The 16,306-nt window shown below is 53.7% G+C and overlaps 1 long non-coding RNA gene across 1 annotated transcript in view; it reads left to right on the plus strand.

Annotated features, from left to right (window-relative positions):
• Window positions 1–16,306, plus strand: part of LOC140384912 (uncharacterized) — a 336,045-nt gene that overhangs the window by 62,710 nt on the left and 257,029 nt on the right. The gene's annotated exons all lie outside the window — the stretch shown is intronic.

The raw sequence follows: 16,306 nt of genomic DNA on the forward strand, positions 1-16,306 counted from the left end.
CCCTATTTGCCAATGACTTTTCATGACCCCTTCTAGCCCTCCTGACTCCTTGCTTAAGTTCCTTCCTACTTTCCTTATATGCCACACAGGCTTCGTCTGTTCCCAGCCTTTTAGCCCTGACAAATGCCTCCTTTTTCTTTTTGACGAGGCCTACAATATCACTCGTCATCCAAGGTTCCCGAAAATTGCCGTATTTATCTTTCTTCCTCACAGGAACATGCCTGTCCTGTATTCCTTTCAACTGACACTTGAAAGCCTCCCACATGTCAGATGCTGATTTGCCCTCAAACATCCGCCCCCAATCTATGTTCTTCAGTTCCCGCCTAATATTGTTATAATTAGCCTTCCCCCAATTTAGCACATTCATCCTCGGACCACTCTTATCCTTGTCCACCAGTACTTTAAAACTTACTGAATTGTGGTCACTGTTACCGAAATGCTCCCCTACTGAAACATCTACCACCTGGCCGGGCTCATTCCCCAATACCAGGTCCAGTACCGCCCCTTCCCTAGTTGGACTGTTTACATATTGTTTTAAGAAGCCCTCCTGGATGCTCCTTACAAACTCTGCCCCGTCTAAGCCCCTGGCACTAAGTGAGTCCCAGTCAATATTGGGGAAGTTGAAGTCTCCCATCACCACAACCCTGTTGTTTTTACTCTTTTCCAAAATCTGTCTACCTATCTGCTCCTCTATCTCCCGCTGGCTGTTGGGAGGCCTGTAGTATACCCCCAACATTGTGACTGCACCCTTCTTATTCCTGATCTCTACCCATATAGCCTCACTGCCCTCTGAGGTGTCCTCTCGCTGTATAGCTGTGATACTCTCCTGAACAAGTAGCGCAACTCCGCCTCCCCTTTTACATCCCCCTCTATCCCGCCTGAAACATCTAAATCCTGGAACGTTTAGCTGCCAATCCTGCCCTTCCCTCAACCAGGTCTCTGTAATGGCAACAACATCATAGTTCCAAGTAGTAATCCAAGCTCTAAGTTCATCTGCCTTACCCGTAATGCTCCTTGCATTAAAACATATGCACTTCAGGCCACCAGACCCGCTGTGTTCAGCAACTTCTCCCCGTCTGCTCTGCCTCAGAGCCACACTGTCCCTATTCCCTAGTACTCCCTCAATGCTCTCACCTTCTGACCTATTGCTCCCGTGCCCACCCCCCTGCCATACTAGTTTAAACCCTCCCGTGTGACACTAGCAAACCTCGCGGCCAGGATATTTATGCCTCTCCGGTTTAGATGCAACCCGTCCATCTTATACAGGTCACACCTGCCCCGGAAGAGCTCCCAGTGGTCCAGATAACAGAAACCCTCCCTCCTACACCAGCTGTTTAGCCACGTGTTTGTCTGCTCTATCTTCCTATTTCTCGCCTCACTGGCACGTGGCACAGGGAGTAATCCCGAGAGTACAACCCTCGAGGTCCTGTCTTTTAACTTTCTGCCTAGCTCCCTGAACTCCTGCTGCAGGACCTCATGCCCCTTCCTGCCTATGTCGTTAGTACCAATATGTACAACAGTTACATGGTAGTACAGTATTGGACAGTATCGTCCTGTTACAACTATTTACAGAGGATATAGGAAAAACAAAATGTTCATTGGACAGTCCATCTTTGTTTTACATCGACGCCACGAGTCGGTCGGGCGGTCTGGTCGTCCGTGTCGATCGCCTCGGCCCCGGCGGCGGTGGTGGTGCTTGTACCAGCGTTGTCGCCTCCGGGAGCCGCACGGTTTCAGCTGTCGGTGCAAAGGGGAGGGGGACTGATCCTCCTGGGAAGGGGGCGGTCGCGGGGTGCGGCGGTGGCAGGAAGGGGGGCGGTTGGGTTGATGGTGCCGGGGGGGTGTGCGTGGTGCCGGCGGGCGCCAGATCCCGCAGGGAGACCGTGTCCTGTCGGCCGTCGGGGTACTCCACGTAGGCGTACTGGGGGTTTGCGTGGAGGAGGTGAACCCTTTCGACCAACGGGTCCGCCTTATGTGCCCGCACGTGCTTTCGGAGCAGGATGGGTCCTGGGGCCGCCAGCCAGGTCGGCAGCGACGTTCCAGAGGAGGACCTCCTAGGGAAGACAAGGAGACGCTCGTGAGGCGTTTGATTAGTGCTCGTACATAATAGCGACCGGATGGAATGGAGAGCGTCCGGGAGGACCTCCTGCCACCGTGAAACTGGGAGATCCCTGGACCGTAGGGCCAGTAGGACGGCCTTCCAGACCGTGCCGTTCTCCCTTTCTACTTGCCCGTTCCCCCGGGGGTTGTAGCTGGTCGTCCTGCTTGAAGCTATACCCTTGCTGAGCAGGAACTGGCGCAGCTCGTCACTCATGAAAGAGGACCCCCTGTCGCTGTGCACGTATGCGGGGTAACCGAACAGTGTGAATATGCTGTTCAGGGCTTTAATGACTGTGGCCGCGGTCATGTCGGAGCAGGGAATGGCAAAAGGGAAGCGGGAGTATTCGTCCACTACATTAAGGAAATACGCGTTGCGGTCGGTGGAGGGGAGGGGCCCTTTGAAATCGAGACTGAGGCGTTCAAAGGGACGGGAAGCCTTAATCAGGTGCGCTCCATCTGGCCTGAAAAAATGCGGTTTGCATTCTGCGCAGATGTGACTGTACGGACCTCCTCTAAGGAGTATGGGAGATTACGGGACTTGATGAAGTGGTAAAACCGAGTGACCCCCGGGTGGCAGAGGTCCTCGTGGAGGGGTTGGAGGTGGTCAATTTGTGCGTTGGCACATGTCCCGCGGGATAGGGCATCGGATGGCTCGTTCAGCTTTCCGGGCCGGTACAAGATCTCATAGTTGAAGGTGGAGAGTTCGATCCTCCACCGCAAGATCTTGTCGTTCTTGATCTTGCCCCGCTGTGCATTATCGAACATGAAGGCTACCGACCGTTGGTCAGTGAGGAGAGTGAATCTCCTGCCGGCTAGTAATGCCTCCAATGTCGCACAGCTTCCACTATGGCTTGGGCTTCCTTTTCCACTGAGGAGTGGCGGATTTCTGAGGCGTGGAGGTTTCGGGAGAAGAAGGCCACGGGTCTGCCCGCTTGGTTAAGGGTAGCCGCTAGAGCTACGTCAGAGGCGTCGCTCTCGACCTGGAAGGGGAGGGACTCGTCGATGGAGCGCATCGTGGCCTTTGCGATGTCCGCTTTGATGCGGCTGAAAGCCTGGCAAGCCTCTGTCGACAGCGGGAAAGTCGTGGTCTGTATTAGGGGGCAGGCCTTGTCTGCGTACTGGGGGACCCACTGGGCGTAGTATGAAAAGAACCCCAGGCAGCGTTTCAGGGCTTTTGGGCAGTGCGGGAGGGGAAATTCCATGAGTGCGCGCATACGTTCGGGGTCGGGGCCTATTATCCCATTGCGCACTATGTAGCTCAGAATGGCTAGCCGATCGGTGCTAAAAACGCACTTGTCCTCGTTGTACGTGAGGTTCAAGGCTTTGGCAGTCTGGAGGAATCGTGGCCGCAGATGGTTAAATTGTCGAGGTACGGGAACGTGGCCCGTAACCCATGTTGATCAACCATTCGGTCCATTTCCCGTTGGAAGACCGAGACGCCGTTTGTGACGCCAAAAGGGACCCGTAGGAAATAGTATAACCGCCCGTCTGCCTCGAAGGCTGTGTACCTGCGGTCACTTGGGCGGATGGGGAGCTGATGGTAGGCGGACTTGAGGTCCACGGTGGAGAAGACTTTATACTGGGCAATCCGATTGACCATGTCGGATATGCATGGGGGAGAGGGTACGCGTCTAGTTGTGTGTACCTGTTGATGGGTCTGGCTATAGTCAATGACCATCCTTTGTTTCTCCCCTGTCTTCACTACTACCACCTGCGCTCTCCAGGGACTATTGCTGGCCTGGATTATGCCCTCCTTTAGTAGCCGCTGGACTTCGGAGCGAATGAAGGTCCGGTCCTGGGCGCTGTACCGTCTGCTCCTAGTGGCGACGGGTTTGCAATCCGGGGTGAGGTTCGCAAACAAGGACGGGGGTTGCACCTTGAGGGTGGCGAGGCCGCAGATAGTGAGTGGGGGTATGGGGCCGCCAAATTTAAACGTAAGGCTCTGTAGGTTACATTGAAAATCTAAGCCCAGCAAGGTGGGGGGCACAGAGTTGGGGAAGGACGTTAAGTTTGTAGTTTTTGAATTCCCTCCCCTGTACCGTTAGGGTAACTATGCAGAATCCCTGGATCTGTACGGAATGGGATCCTGCAGCTAGGCAAATCTTTTGTGCGCTGGGGAAGGTAGTTAAGGAACAGCGTCTTACCATGTCGGGATGTATAAAACTTTCCGTGCTCCCGGAGTCGACTAGGCATAGCGTCTCGTGGCCGTTAATTAGGACCGTTGTCGTCGTCGTCTGGAGAGTCCGGGGCCGAGCCTGATCGAGTGTAACCGAAGCGAGCCGTGGTTGTAGTAGTGGGGTGGGGTCCGTTGTTGCCATCCAAGATGGCGTCGGGGATGGACAAAATGGCCACCCCCATACATCGCCCGTGGCTGAGGGGTCACAAGATGGCGTCGGGGGTGGACAAAATGGCCGCCCCCATGCGTCGTACAGGTCGGGGGCGGTCCAAGATGGCGGGGCCCCTCCTCCCCTCGTGGTGGTCGGGACCCAAAATGGCGGCGTCTGCGGGTCGCACATGGTGTGCTGGGGGGTCTGGGGGGCGCTAGGACCGCGCAGAGTTCCTGCATTGCGAGCGCCCGGGCCGCAGGCTCTAGGACCGCGCGGAGTTCCTTGACTGCGAGCTTCAGGGCCGCGGGCGCTAGGACCGCGCGGAGCTCCCTCGCCGGGGACAGCGGTGGTCGGGGCCCAGGCCGGCGGGTCAGTACTGCGAGCGCTGGGACCACGAGGAGCTCCCTCGCTGGGGACGGCGGTGATCGGGGTCCAGGTAAGTTGCGCCGGCGGGTCAGGCGTGGGGCGCGGGACGGGGGTGAGGGCCCAGGTCGGCGGCGCCGGCGGGTCAGTCGTGGGGCCGCGAGCGCTGGCACCGCGCGGAGCTCCCTCGCCGGGGACAGCGGTGGTCGGGGCCCAGGCCAGCGGGGTCAGGCGTGGGGCGCGGGACGGGGGTGAGGGCCCAGGTCGGCGGCGCCGGCGGGTCAGTCGTGGGGCCGCGAGCGCTGGCACCGCGCGGAGCTCCCTCGCCGGGGACAGCGGTGGTCGGGGCCCAGGCCAGTGGGTCAGGCGTGGGGCGCGGGACGGGGGTGAGGGCCCAGGTCGGCGGCGCCGGCGGGTCAGTCGTGGGGCCGCGAGCGCTGGCACCGCGCGGAGCTCCCTCGCCGGGGACAGCGGTGGTCGGGGCCCAGGTAGGTGGCGCCGGCGGGTCAGGCGTGGGGCGCGGGGCGGGGGCGAGGGTGGCGTTCGGGATGCGAAAAAACCCCTCCTCTCCGTGGAGAGTGTTGGCCGGCACCCAAATCGGGAGCGCCGGCGGCGGGTCGCACATGGACTGCGGGGAGGGGGGTTGGGGACCGTAGGCGGCGTGCAGGGCTCCCAGTTCTCCCGGGACCGCGGTGGTCGGGACCCAAAATGGCGGCGCCTGCGGGTCGCACATGGCGTGCTGGGGGGGTTGGGACGCATAGGCTGCCTGTAGGGCTCCCTGTTCTCCCGGGACGGCGGCGGCCACGCGGGATCGGCACACCACCGCATAGTGGCCCTTTTTCCCGCCGCTTTTGCAGATGGCTGCGCGGGCCGGACAGCGTTGTCGGGGGTGCTTCGCCTGGCCGCAGAAATAACAGCGGGCGCCCCCGGTGCGACTCGGCGTTTGGACTGCGCAAGCCTGTGGGGTGTCCGGGGGGGGGGGGGGTAGGGGATTTGCCGCGGCGGGTACGTACGGGGCCCAATGGCCTGCCGCGCGGTCGGGGCCGTAGGCGCGGGTATTACGCGCGGCTACGTCCAGCGAGGCTGCCAGGGCCCGTGCCTCTGAGAGTCCTAGCGACTCTTTTTCTAGAAGTCTTTGGTGGATTTGGGAGGATTGCATACCTGCAACAAAAGCATCGCGCATTAACATGTCCGTATGTTCGTTTGCATTCACCGACGGGCAGCTGCAGGATCTTCCCAAAATCAGCAGCGCGGCGTAGAACTCGTCCATCGATTCTCCGGGAGCTTGCCGTCTTGTCGCGAGCTGGTAGCGAGCGTAGATTTGGTTAACTGGGCGAACGTAGAGACTTCTCAGTGCTGTGAACGCCGTCTGGAAATCGCGGGTGTCTTCAATGAGGGTGAAAATCTCCGTCCTCACCCTCGAGTGCAGGACCTGCAGTTTTTGTTCGTCTGAGACTCGGCCTGTGGTCGATGTGATGTAGGCCTCAAAGCAAGTCTGCCAGTGTTTGAAGGATGCTGCCGCATTCACTGCGTGGGGGCTGATCCTCAGGCATTCTGGAATGATCCTGAGCTCCATAGTCCTTTTTAGGCACGCTTAATAAATTGTGGCGCACAAAGACTCCGTGAGACGAATAGAGTGAAGTCGATGAGGCTTTATTAAGCGTGTCTGTTCCCCAGCAGCCCGATAGTAAACTGGCCTGCGGGGGAAGGCACCGGCTTCTTATACTTCGCCTTCAGGGCGGAGTATGAGGTCAACGGCCAACCAGGACCCGGGATCTGTCAGCCAATGACATTAGGGCTTCCAGTCCCACATGACCCCCAATACATACTACCACACCATCCTTTTACGGAGCTGGTGTGCCAGCATCCGACTATACTTTTCCCCATACTCGTAGATCGCCCCCTGCGCTTTCCTCCACTGTGTCTCCGCCTTCCCTGTGGTCAACAGGTCAAACTCCGTCTGGAGCCGTCGTCTTTCCCCAAGTAATCTTTCCTCCGGGGCCTCTGCGTATCTCCTGTCCACTCTCAAAATCTCCCCACTAACCTCTCCCTTTCCATGCCCTCTGCTTCTCCCTATGAGCCCTAATGGAGATTAGCTCGCCCCTGACCACCGCCTTCAACGCCTCCCATAGCACCCCTATCCGCACCTCCCAGTTGTCGTTGGCCTCCAAGTGCCTTTCGATACACCCCCTCACCTTCCCACACACCACCTCGTCCGCTAGCAGTCCCACATCCAGCCGCCACAGCGGGCGTTGGTCCCTCTCCTCTCCAAGCTCCAGTTCCACCCAGTGCGGGGCATGGTCCGAAACGGCCCAGAACAAAAAATCTATCCGGGAGTAGGCTTTGTGTACATGGGAAAAGAAAGAAAATTCCCTGGCCTGTGGCCTTGCAAACCGCCATGGGTCCACTCCCCCCATCTGATCCATAAACCCCCTAAGTACCTTGGCCGCCGCCGGCCTCTTTCCAGTCCTTGATTTGGAGCGGTCCAGTGCTGGATCCAACACTGTATTGAAGTCCCCTCCCATTATCAGGCCTCCTTTCTCCAGGTCCGGAATGCGCCCCAACATGCGCTTCATGAATCCTGCATCATCCCAGTTTGGGGCGTATACGTTTACCAACACCACCCACGTCCCTTGCAGCCTACCGCTCACCATTACATATCGCCCTCCATTGTCCACCTCAATAGTCTTGGCCTCAAATGACACCCGCTTTCCCACTAATATTGCCACCCCTCTATTCTTCGCGTCCAGTCCCGAGTGGAATACCTGTCCTACCCATCCCTTTCTTAACCTGACCTGGTCCGCCACCTTCAGGTGAGTCTCTTGGAGCATGACCACGTCCGCCTTCAGTCCCTTTAAGTGCGCGAACACTCGAGCTCGCTTCACCGGCCCATTCAGCCCCCTCACGTTCCACGTTATCAGCCGGATTGGAGGCCCCCTCGCCGATTAGCCATCTCCTTTTCTGGGCCAGTCCCGTGTCCACGCCTCTCTCACCCTCCAGTCCCCCAGAATCTCGACCACCTCCTCTGTGTCCCAATCCTTTTCGGCCACTGCAGCAGTAACCCTTCCCCACCCCCCCCCCCTTCCCTCCCCCCCTTCCCTCCCCCCCGCTAGACCCCTGTCTAGCTTTTTTGCTCCCCCATGTCACTCCAGTAAGTCAGCTGACACCTGATGACCCCGGCTTCCCCCGCCGTCCCATTGACCTCCCCGTGTGGGAGTCTCCCAATCTATATGCGTTCCTTCGTTCCCCTTCCCACCTTTCTTCCCGCGCGCGGGAAAACACCCCGCGCTTTCCACAGCCCACTCCGCCCCTTCTGGCGCAGCTCCTGTTGCGGCCTTGTCTCTCTCCCCCAGCCCATATAACATTTCCTGCGCGTGATTGACCCCCTATATACAACAAGCATCACACATCAAACCTCAAACATCCCCCCCACCCTCACAAACCCTCAATTAGAGTCCAACTTTTCGGTTTGTATAAAGGTCCACGCCTCTTCAGGCGTTTTGAAGTAATAGTGTTGGCCCTTGTATGTGACCCACAGTCGCGCTGGCTGCAGCATTTCGAATTTCACTCCTTTCCGGTGCGACGCCGCTTTGGCCCGGTTGAAACCCGCTCTCTGCTTTGCCACCTCCGTGCTCCAGTCCGGGTATATTCGGATCTCTGCATTGTCCCACTTACTGTTCCGCTCCTTCTTGGCCCATTTCAGGACCAACTCTCTGTCCGTGAACCGGTGAAACCTCACCACCATCGCCCTTGGTGGCTCATTTGTCTGGGGCTTCCTCGCCAGCACCCGATGTGCCCCGTCCAACTCCAGCGACCTCGAAGGGGCCTCCGCGCCCATCATCGCCCCAAGCATCGTGCTCGCGTATGCCCTGGCATCAGCCCCCTCCACTCCTTCAGGGAGACCCAGGAACCGCAGATTCTTTCTCCTCGACCTGTTCTACAGGTCTTCGAGTCTTCCCGCCCACCTTTTGTGTAGCGCCTCGTGCTGCTCCACTCTCACCGCCAGGCCCAAGAGCTCGTCCTCGTTCTGGCTGACTCTTTTCTCTACCTCCTGGATCTTAACCTCGTGGGCCTTCTGGGTGATCCCGAGTCCTTCAATTGCCGAAAGCATAGGCACCAGCATCTCCTTGCGCATCTCCTCGCGCTGCTCTTCGAAGCAGCGCTTGATGAACTCCTGCAGCTCCCCTTTGTCCCTGGCCGCCGCCATTTTGTTTTTTTTACCCTGCTCCTCCCGTTGCTCCAGTGCCACTTTTCTGGCCGTTGCACTTCGGGTCTGTTTCATAGGCTTTGGAGGGGGACCTTCTCTTCCCTTCCCCACGGGTTTTTGTCGAAAAAAGTTCCGTTGGGGCTCCTCTAGCGAGCCCGAACGTCCATGGTAGCGGGAGCTGCCGACTCGTGCGGCTTAGCTCCGCATCGCCGCACACGGAACCAAACAACGTCTTCATGGACAGCCCGGGTAATAAGGAGTTGTCTAGGTTGCTTTTTCCATTCCTATTTCTCCTCTTCAACTTCTTCCTCCTCCTGCCACTGATTCTTAGCTGATCTCTATATAGCTGGTGAGAAAGGCTGTCCCTACATTAAGCTGAAGTTGTGCTGCATGCAGCCAACAAATCTTGACGCCCACTTTGCCAATTACTGCTGGTCTCCTCCAGATATGTTCAGGCAGCAGAAATGTTCTTTTAGCATGCCAGTTTTTAAAATTCATTTCCGGGTGTGGGCGGTGCTGGTTCAGCAAGCATTTATTGCCCATCCCTAGTTGCCCTTCAGAAGGTGGTGGTGTGTTGCCTTCTTGAACCGCTGCAGTCATTGAGGTGTAGGTACACTTACTGTGCTGTTACGGGGGTGGAGTACCAGGAATTTGGACAGTGAAGGAACAGTGATATATTTCCAAGTCAGGGTGGAACCTCCAGGTGGTGGGGTTCCCAGGCATCGGCTGCTCTTGTCCTTCGAGATGATAGTGGTTGTGGGTTTGGAAGGTGCTATCTGAGGAACCTTGGTGAGTTACTGCAGTGCATCTTGTAGATGGTACACACTGCTGCCATTGTTCATTGGTGGTGGAGGGTTTGAATGTTTGTGGAAGGGGGAGCAATCAAGTGGGCTGTTTTGTCCTGGATGCTATGGAGCATCTTGAGTGTTGTTGGAGCAGCACTCATCCAGGCAAGAGGAGAGTATTCCATCACACTCCTGACTTGTGCCTTGTAGATGGTGGACAGACTTTTGGGGGTTAGGACGTGAGTTACTCACTGAAGGATTCTGAGTCTTTGACCTGCCCTGGTAGCCACAGTATTAAAATGGCTAGTTCAGTTTAGTTTATAATCAGTGGTAACTCCCAGGATGTTGATAGTAGGGATTCAGCAATGGTAATACCATTTAATGTCAAGGGGCAGTGGGTAAAACCTCTCTTGTAGGAGATGATCATTGCCTGGCACTTCTGTGGCACAAATGTACCTTGCCACTTTGCAGCACAAGCCTGGATATTGTCCAGGCCTTGCTGCATTTGGATATGTACTGCTTCATTATCTGAGGAAATGTGCTGAACATAGAACATAGAACATAGAAAATACAGCACAGAACAGGCCCTTCGGCCCACGATGCTGTGCCGAACTTTTGTTCTAGATTAAGAAACATTAATCGACACCCCATCATTCTACCGTAATCCATGTACCTATCCAATAGCCGCTTGAAGATCCCTAATGTTTCCGACTCAACTACTTCCACAGGCAGTGCATTCCATGCCCCCACTACTGTCTGGGCAAAGAACCTACCTCTGACATCCCCCCTGTATCTTCCACCATTCACCTTAAATTTATGTCCCCTTGTAATGGTTTGTTCTACCCGGAGAAAAAGTCTCTGACTGTCTACTCTATCTATTCCCCTGATCATCTTAGAAACCTCTATCAAGTCTCCCCTCATCCTTCTCCGTTCTAATGAGAAAAGGCCTAGCACCCTCTACCTTTCCTCGTAAGACCTACCCTCCATTCCAGGCAACATCCTGGTAAATCTCCTTTGCAACTTTTCCAAAGCTTCCACATCCTTCCTAAAATGAGGTGACCAGAACTGCACACAGTACTCCAAATATGGCCTTAGCAAGGTTTTGTGCAGCTGCATCATCACCTCACGGCTCTTAAATTCAATCCGTCTGCTAATGAACGCCAGCACACCATAGGCCTTCTTCACAGCTCTATCCACTTGAATGGCAACTTTCAAAGATCTATGAACATAGACCCCAAGATCTCTCTGCTCCTCCACATTGCCAAGAACCCTACCATTAACCCTGTATTCCGCATTCATATTTGTCCTTCCAAAATGGACAACCTCACACTTTTCAGAGTTAAACACCACCTGCCACTCCTCAGCCCAGCTCTGCATCCTTTCTATGTCTCTTTGCAGCCGACAACAGCCCTCCTCACTATCCACAACTCCACCAATATTCGTATCGTCTGCAAATTTACTGACCCACCCTTCAACTCCCTCATCCAAGTCATTGATGAAAATCACAAACAGCAGAGGACCCAGAACTGATCCCTGCGGTACGCCACTGGTAACTGGGCTCCAGGCTGAATATTTGCCGTCCACCACCACTCTCTGACTTCTATCGGTTAGCCAGTTCGTTATCCAACTGGCCAAATTTCCCACTATCTCATGCCTCCTTACTTTCTGCATAAGCCTACCATGGGGAACCTTATCAAATGCCTTACTAAAATCCATGTACACTACATCCACTGCTTTACCTTCATCCGCGTGCTTGGTCACCTCCTCAAAGAATTCAATAAGACTTGTGAGGCAAGACCTACCCCTCACAAATCCGTGCTGACTATCCCTAATCAAGCAGTGTCTTTCCAGATGCACAGAAATCCTATCCCTCAGTACCCTTTCCATTACTTTGCCTACCACCGAAGTAAGACTAACTGGCCTGAAATTCCCAGGGTTATCCCTCGTCCCTTTTTTGACAGGGGCACGACATTCGCCACTCTCCAATCCGCTGGTCCCACCCCTGTTGACAGTGAGGACAAAAAGATCATTTCCAACGGCTCTCCAATTTCATCTCTTGCTTCCCATAGAATCCTTGGATATATCCCGTCAGGCCCGGGGGACTTGTCTATCCTCCAGTTTTTCAAAATGCTCAACACATCTTCCTGCCTAACAAGTATCTCCTCGAGCTTACCAGTCTGTTTCACACTGTCCTCTCCAACAGTATGGTCCCTCTCATTCGTAAATACTCAAGAAAAGTACTCGTTCAAGACCTCTCCTATCTCTTCAGACTCAATACACAATCTCCCACTACTGTCCTTGATTGGACCTACCCTCATTCTTGTCATTCTCATATTTCTCACATATGTGTAAAACGCCTTGGGGTTTTTCTTGATCCTACCCGCCAAAGATTGTTCATGCTCTCCCTTAGCTCTCCTAATCCCTTTCTTCAGTTCCCTCCTGGCTATCTTGTATCCCTCCAGCGCCCTGTCTGAACCTTGTTTCCCCAGCCTTACATAAGACTCCTTCTTCCTCTTAACAAGACATTCAACCTCTCTTGTCAACCATGGTTCCCTCACTCGACCATCTCTTCCCTGCCTGACAGGGACATACATATCAAGGATACGTAGTATCTGTTCCTTGAACAAATTCCACATTTCAATTGTGTCCTTCCCTGACAGCCGATGTTCCCAACTTATGCACTCCAGTTCTTGTCTGACAGCATCGTATTTACCCTTCCCCCAATTGTAAACCTTGCCCTGTTGAACGCACCTATCCCTCTCCATTACTAAAGTGAAAGTCACAGAATTGTGGTCACTATCTCCAAAATGCACCCCCACTAACAAATCTATCACTTGCCCTGGTTCATTACCAAGTACCAAATCCAATATGGCCTCCCCTCTGGTCAGACAATCTACATACTGTGTTAGAAAAGCTTCCTGGACACACTGCACCACCCCATCCAAACTATTTGATCGGAAGAGTTTCCACTCAATATTTGGGATGTTGAAGTCACCCATGACTACTACCCTGTGACTTCTGCACCTTTCCAAAATCTGTTTCCCAATCTGTTCCTCCACATCTCTGCTGCTATTGAGGGGCCTATAGAAAACTCCCAACAAGGTGACTGCTCCTTTCCTATTTCTGACTTCAACCCATACTACCTCAGTAGGCAGTTCCTCCTTGAACTGCCTTTCTGCAGCTGTTATACTATCTCTAATTAACAATGCCCCCCCCACCTCTTTTACCACTCTCCCGAATCTTATTGAAACATCTATAACCAGGAACCTCCAACAACCATTTCTGCCCCTCTTCTATCCAAATTTCCATGATGGCCACCACATCGTAGTCCTAAGTACCGAGCCATGCCTTAAGTTCACCCACCTTATTCCTGATGCTTCTTGCATTGAAGTATACACACTTCAACCCATCTCCGTGCCTGCAAGTACTCTCCTTTGTCAGTGTTACCTTCCCCACTGCCTCACTACACGCTTTGACGTCCTGAATATCGGCTACCTTAGTTGCTGGACAACAAACCCAGTTCCCATTCCCCTGCCAAATTAGTTTAAATGCTCCCGAAGAGTACTAGAAAACCTCCCTCCCAGGATATTGGTGCCCCTCTGGTTCAGATGCAACCCGTCCTGCTTGTACAGGTCCCACCTTCCCCAGAATGTGCTCCAATTATCCAAATACCTGAAGCCCTCCCTCCTACACCATTCCTGCAGCCACGTGTTCAGCTGCACTCTCTCCCTATTCCTAGACTCGCTATCACGTGGCACTGGCAACAAACCAGAGATGACAAACTCTGTCTGTCCTGGCTTTTAACTTCCAGCCTAACTCCCTAACATCCACACCCCTTTTCCTACCTACGTCGTTGGTACCAATGTGCACCACGATTTCTGGCTGCTCCCCCTCCTTCTTAGGGATCCTGAAGACACGTTCCCCCCTTCCCTTCTGAGCCCCAGAGCCGGACCGCATGCCAGAGACCCGGTCACTGCAGCCTACCCCTGCTAGGTAATCCACCCAACAGTATTCAAAGCGGTCTACTTATTGTTGAGAGGAACGTCTACAAGAGATCCCTACACTGACTGCTTCCTCCTCTTCCCACCTCTAACTGTTACCCAGCTACCTTTGTTCTCAGGTGGCACTGGGAAGTCCCTGTAGCTTCTATCTATCACCCCCTCAGCTTCCCGAATGATCCTCAGTTCAGCCAGCTCTAGCTCCAGGTCCCTAACACAGTCTGTGAGGAGCTGGAGATGGCTGCACTTCCCGCAGGTGAAATCAGCAAAGACACCGGTGGTCTCCCTTACCTCGAACATTCTGCAGGAGGAACATTCCACTGCCCTAGCTGCCATCACCTCTACTTAGTCTCCCAGTAAAAAGGAAAGAAAGAAAAAAAAAAGTAAATAGCTTACCTGCTCACAACACTGAGTCTTTATTTTTTAGGTTAGAGGAGGAGGGAAGGTGGGACACACTACACGTGTAGTGTCTCAGGTTTCCTCACCGTTCAAATTTATTGGGTAATACAAACCTTCCCAGGTCTCCCCACGGCTGACTTCCGGTTTCCTGCTGCCCTAAGAAAACAAAGCTCTGAAAAACTAAGTTTAAAAATCAAAAACTCAGCTTACCTTCCAGCTCTCCCCTTCAAAAATCACTCCCCTCTCTGCACGCTCCGCTGGAAGAATGAGGCCGAAACCTCGGAGGTAAGTGCCTTTTAAAGAAAAAATATGAACCTTCCCAGTTCTCCCCACGGCCACCTTCCGGTTTCCTGCTGTTCTGAGAAAAAAAAAGCTCAGAAAAAGTAAGTTAAAAATTAAAAACTCAGCTTACCTTCCAGCTCTCCCCTACAAAAATCACTCCCCTCTCTGCCCGCTCCACTGGAAGAACATTGTGCAGTCATCCGCAAACATCCCCATTACTGACCTTGTGATGGAAGGGAGGTCATTGGTGAAGCAGCAGAAGATGGTTAAGCCTAAGACACTTCTCTGATGTTGCAGCGATGTTGTGATGTCTTGGGGCTGAGATGATTGACCACCAACCACCACAACCATCTTCCTTTGTGTCAGGTATGACTCCAACCAGCGGACAGTTTTCCCAGATTCCTATTGACTCCAGTTTAGCTAGAGCTTCTTGAAGCCACATTCGGACAAATGCTGCCTTGATGACAAGGGCAGTCACTCTCACCTCACCTCTGGCATTCAGTTATTTTGTCCATGTTTGAACCAAGGCTGTAATGAGGTCAGGAGCTGAGTGACCCTGGCGGAACCCAAACTGAGCAGGATATTGCTGAGTAAGTGCTGCTTGATAGCACTGTTGGTGACTCCTTCTTTCACTTTGCTGATGATGGAGAGTAGACTGATATGGCGGTAATTGGCTGGGTTGGATTTGTCCTGTTTCTTATGTACAGGACATCCCTGGGCAATTTTCCATATTGGCGGGTAGATGTGAGTGTTGCAGCTGTACTGGAACCACTTGGCTTGGGGTGCGGCAAGTTCTGGAGCATAAGTTTTCAGTACTATTACTGGAATATTGTCAGAGCCCATAGCCTTTGAGGTGTCCAGTGCCTTCAGCTGTTTCTTGATATGATGTGGAGTATTGGCTGAAGACTGACATCTGTGATGCTGGGGACCTCCGGAGGAGACCGAGATGGATCATCCATTCGGCACGTCCGGCTGAAGATTGTTGCAAATGTCTCAGCCTTGTCTTTTGCACATATTTGCTGGGCTCCTCCATCATTGAGGAAGGGGATATTTGTGGAGCATCCTCCTCCAGCGATTTGTTTAATTGTCCATCACCATTCACGGTTGGACTGCAGAGCTTAGATCTGTGATGTTAGTTGTGGAATCGCTTAGCTCTGTCTATTACTTGCTATTTATGCAGTTTGGCACACAAGTAGTCCTGTGTTGTAGCTTCACCAGGTCAACACCTCATTTTTCGGTATGCCTGGCATGCTCTCCTGCACTCTTCTTTGAACCAGGGGTTGATTCCCTGGCTTGGTGGTAATGTTAGTGTGGGAGATATGCTGGGCCATGAGGTTGCAGATTGTGGTTGAATACAATTCTCCTGCTGCTGATGGACAGAGCCTCATGGACGGCCAGTCTTGAGTTGGTTCGAAGTCTATCCCATTTCATCGAATTTACAGAGCAGAAGGAGACAATTCAGCCCATTGAGTCTGCACCAGCCCTTACAAAGAGCACACCACTGAAGCCCACGTATCCACCCTATCCCCGTAACTCAGCAACCCCCACTTAACATTTTTTGGATACTAAGGGCAATTTATCATGGCCAATCCACCTAACCCGCACATCTTTGGACTGTGGGAGGAAACAGGAGCACCCAGAGGAAACCCACGCAGACACAGGGAGAACGTGCAGACTTCGCACAGACAGTGGCCTAGCGGGGAATCAAACCTGGGACTCTGGAGCTGTGAAGCAACTGTGCTAACCACTATGCTACTGTGCTGCGCTTAACTGGTAACTGGTCTGATTAGTAACTTTGCAGACGACACAAAGGTTGGTGGAATTACAGATAGCGATGAGGACTGT

The sequence above is a fragment of the Scyliorhinus torazame genome, chromosome 10, assembly GCF_047496885.1.
Source record: "Scyliorhinus torazame isolate Kashiwa2021f chromosome 10, sScyTor2.1, whole genome shotgun sequence".
NCBI classification, from domain to species: domain Eukaryota; kingdom Metazoa; phylum Chordata; class Chondrichthyes; order Carcharhiniformes; family Scyliorhinidae; genus Scyliorhinus; species Scyliorhinus torazame.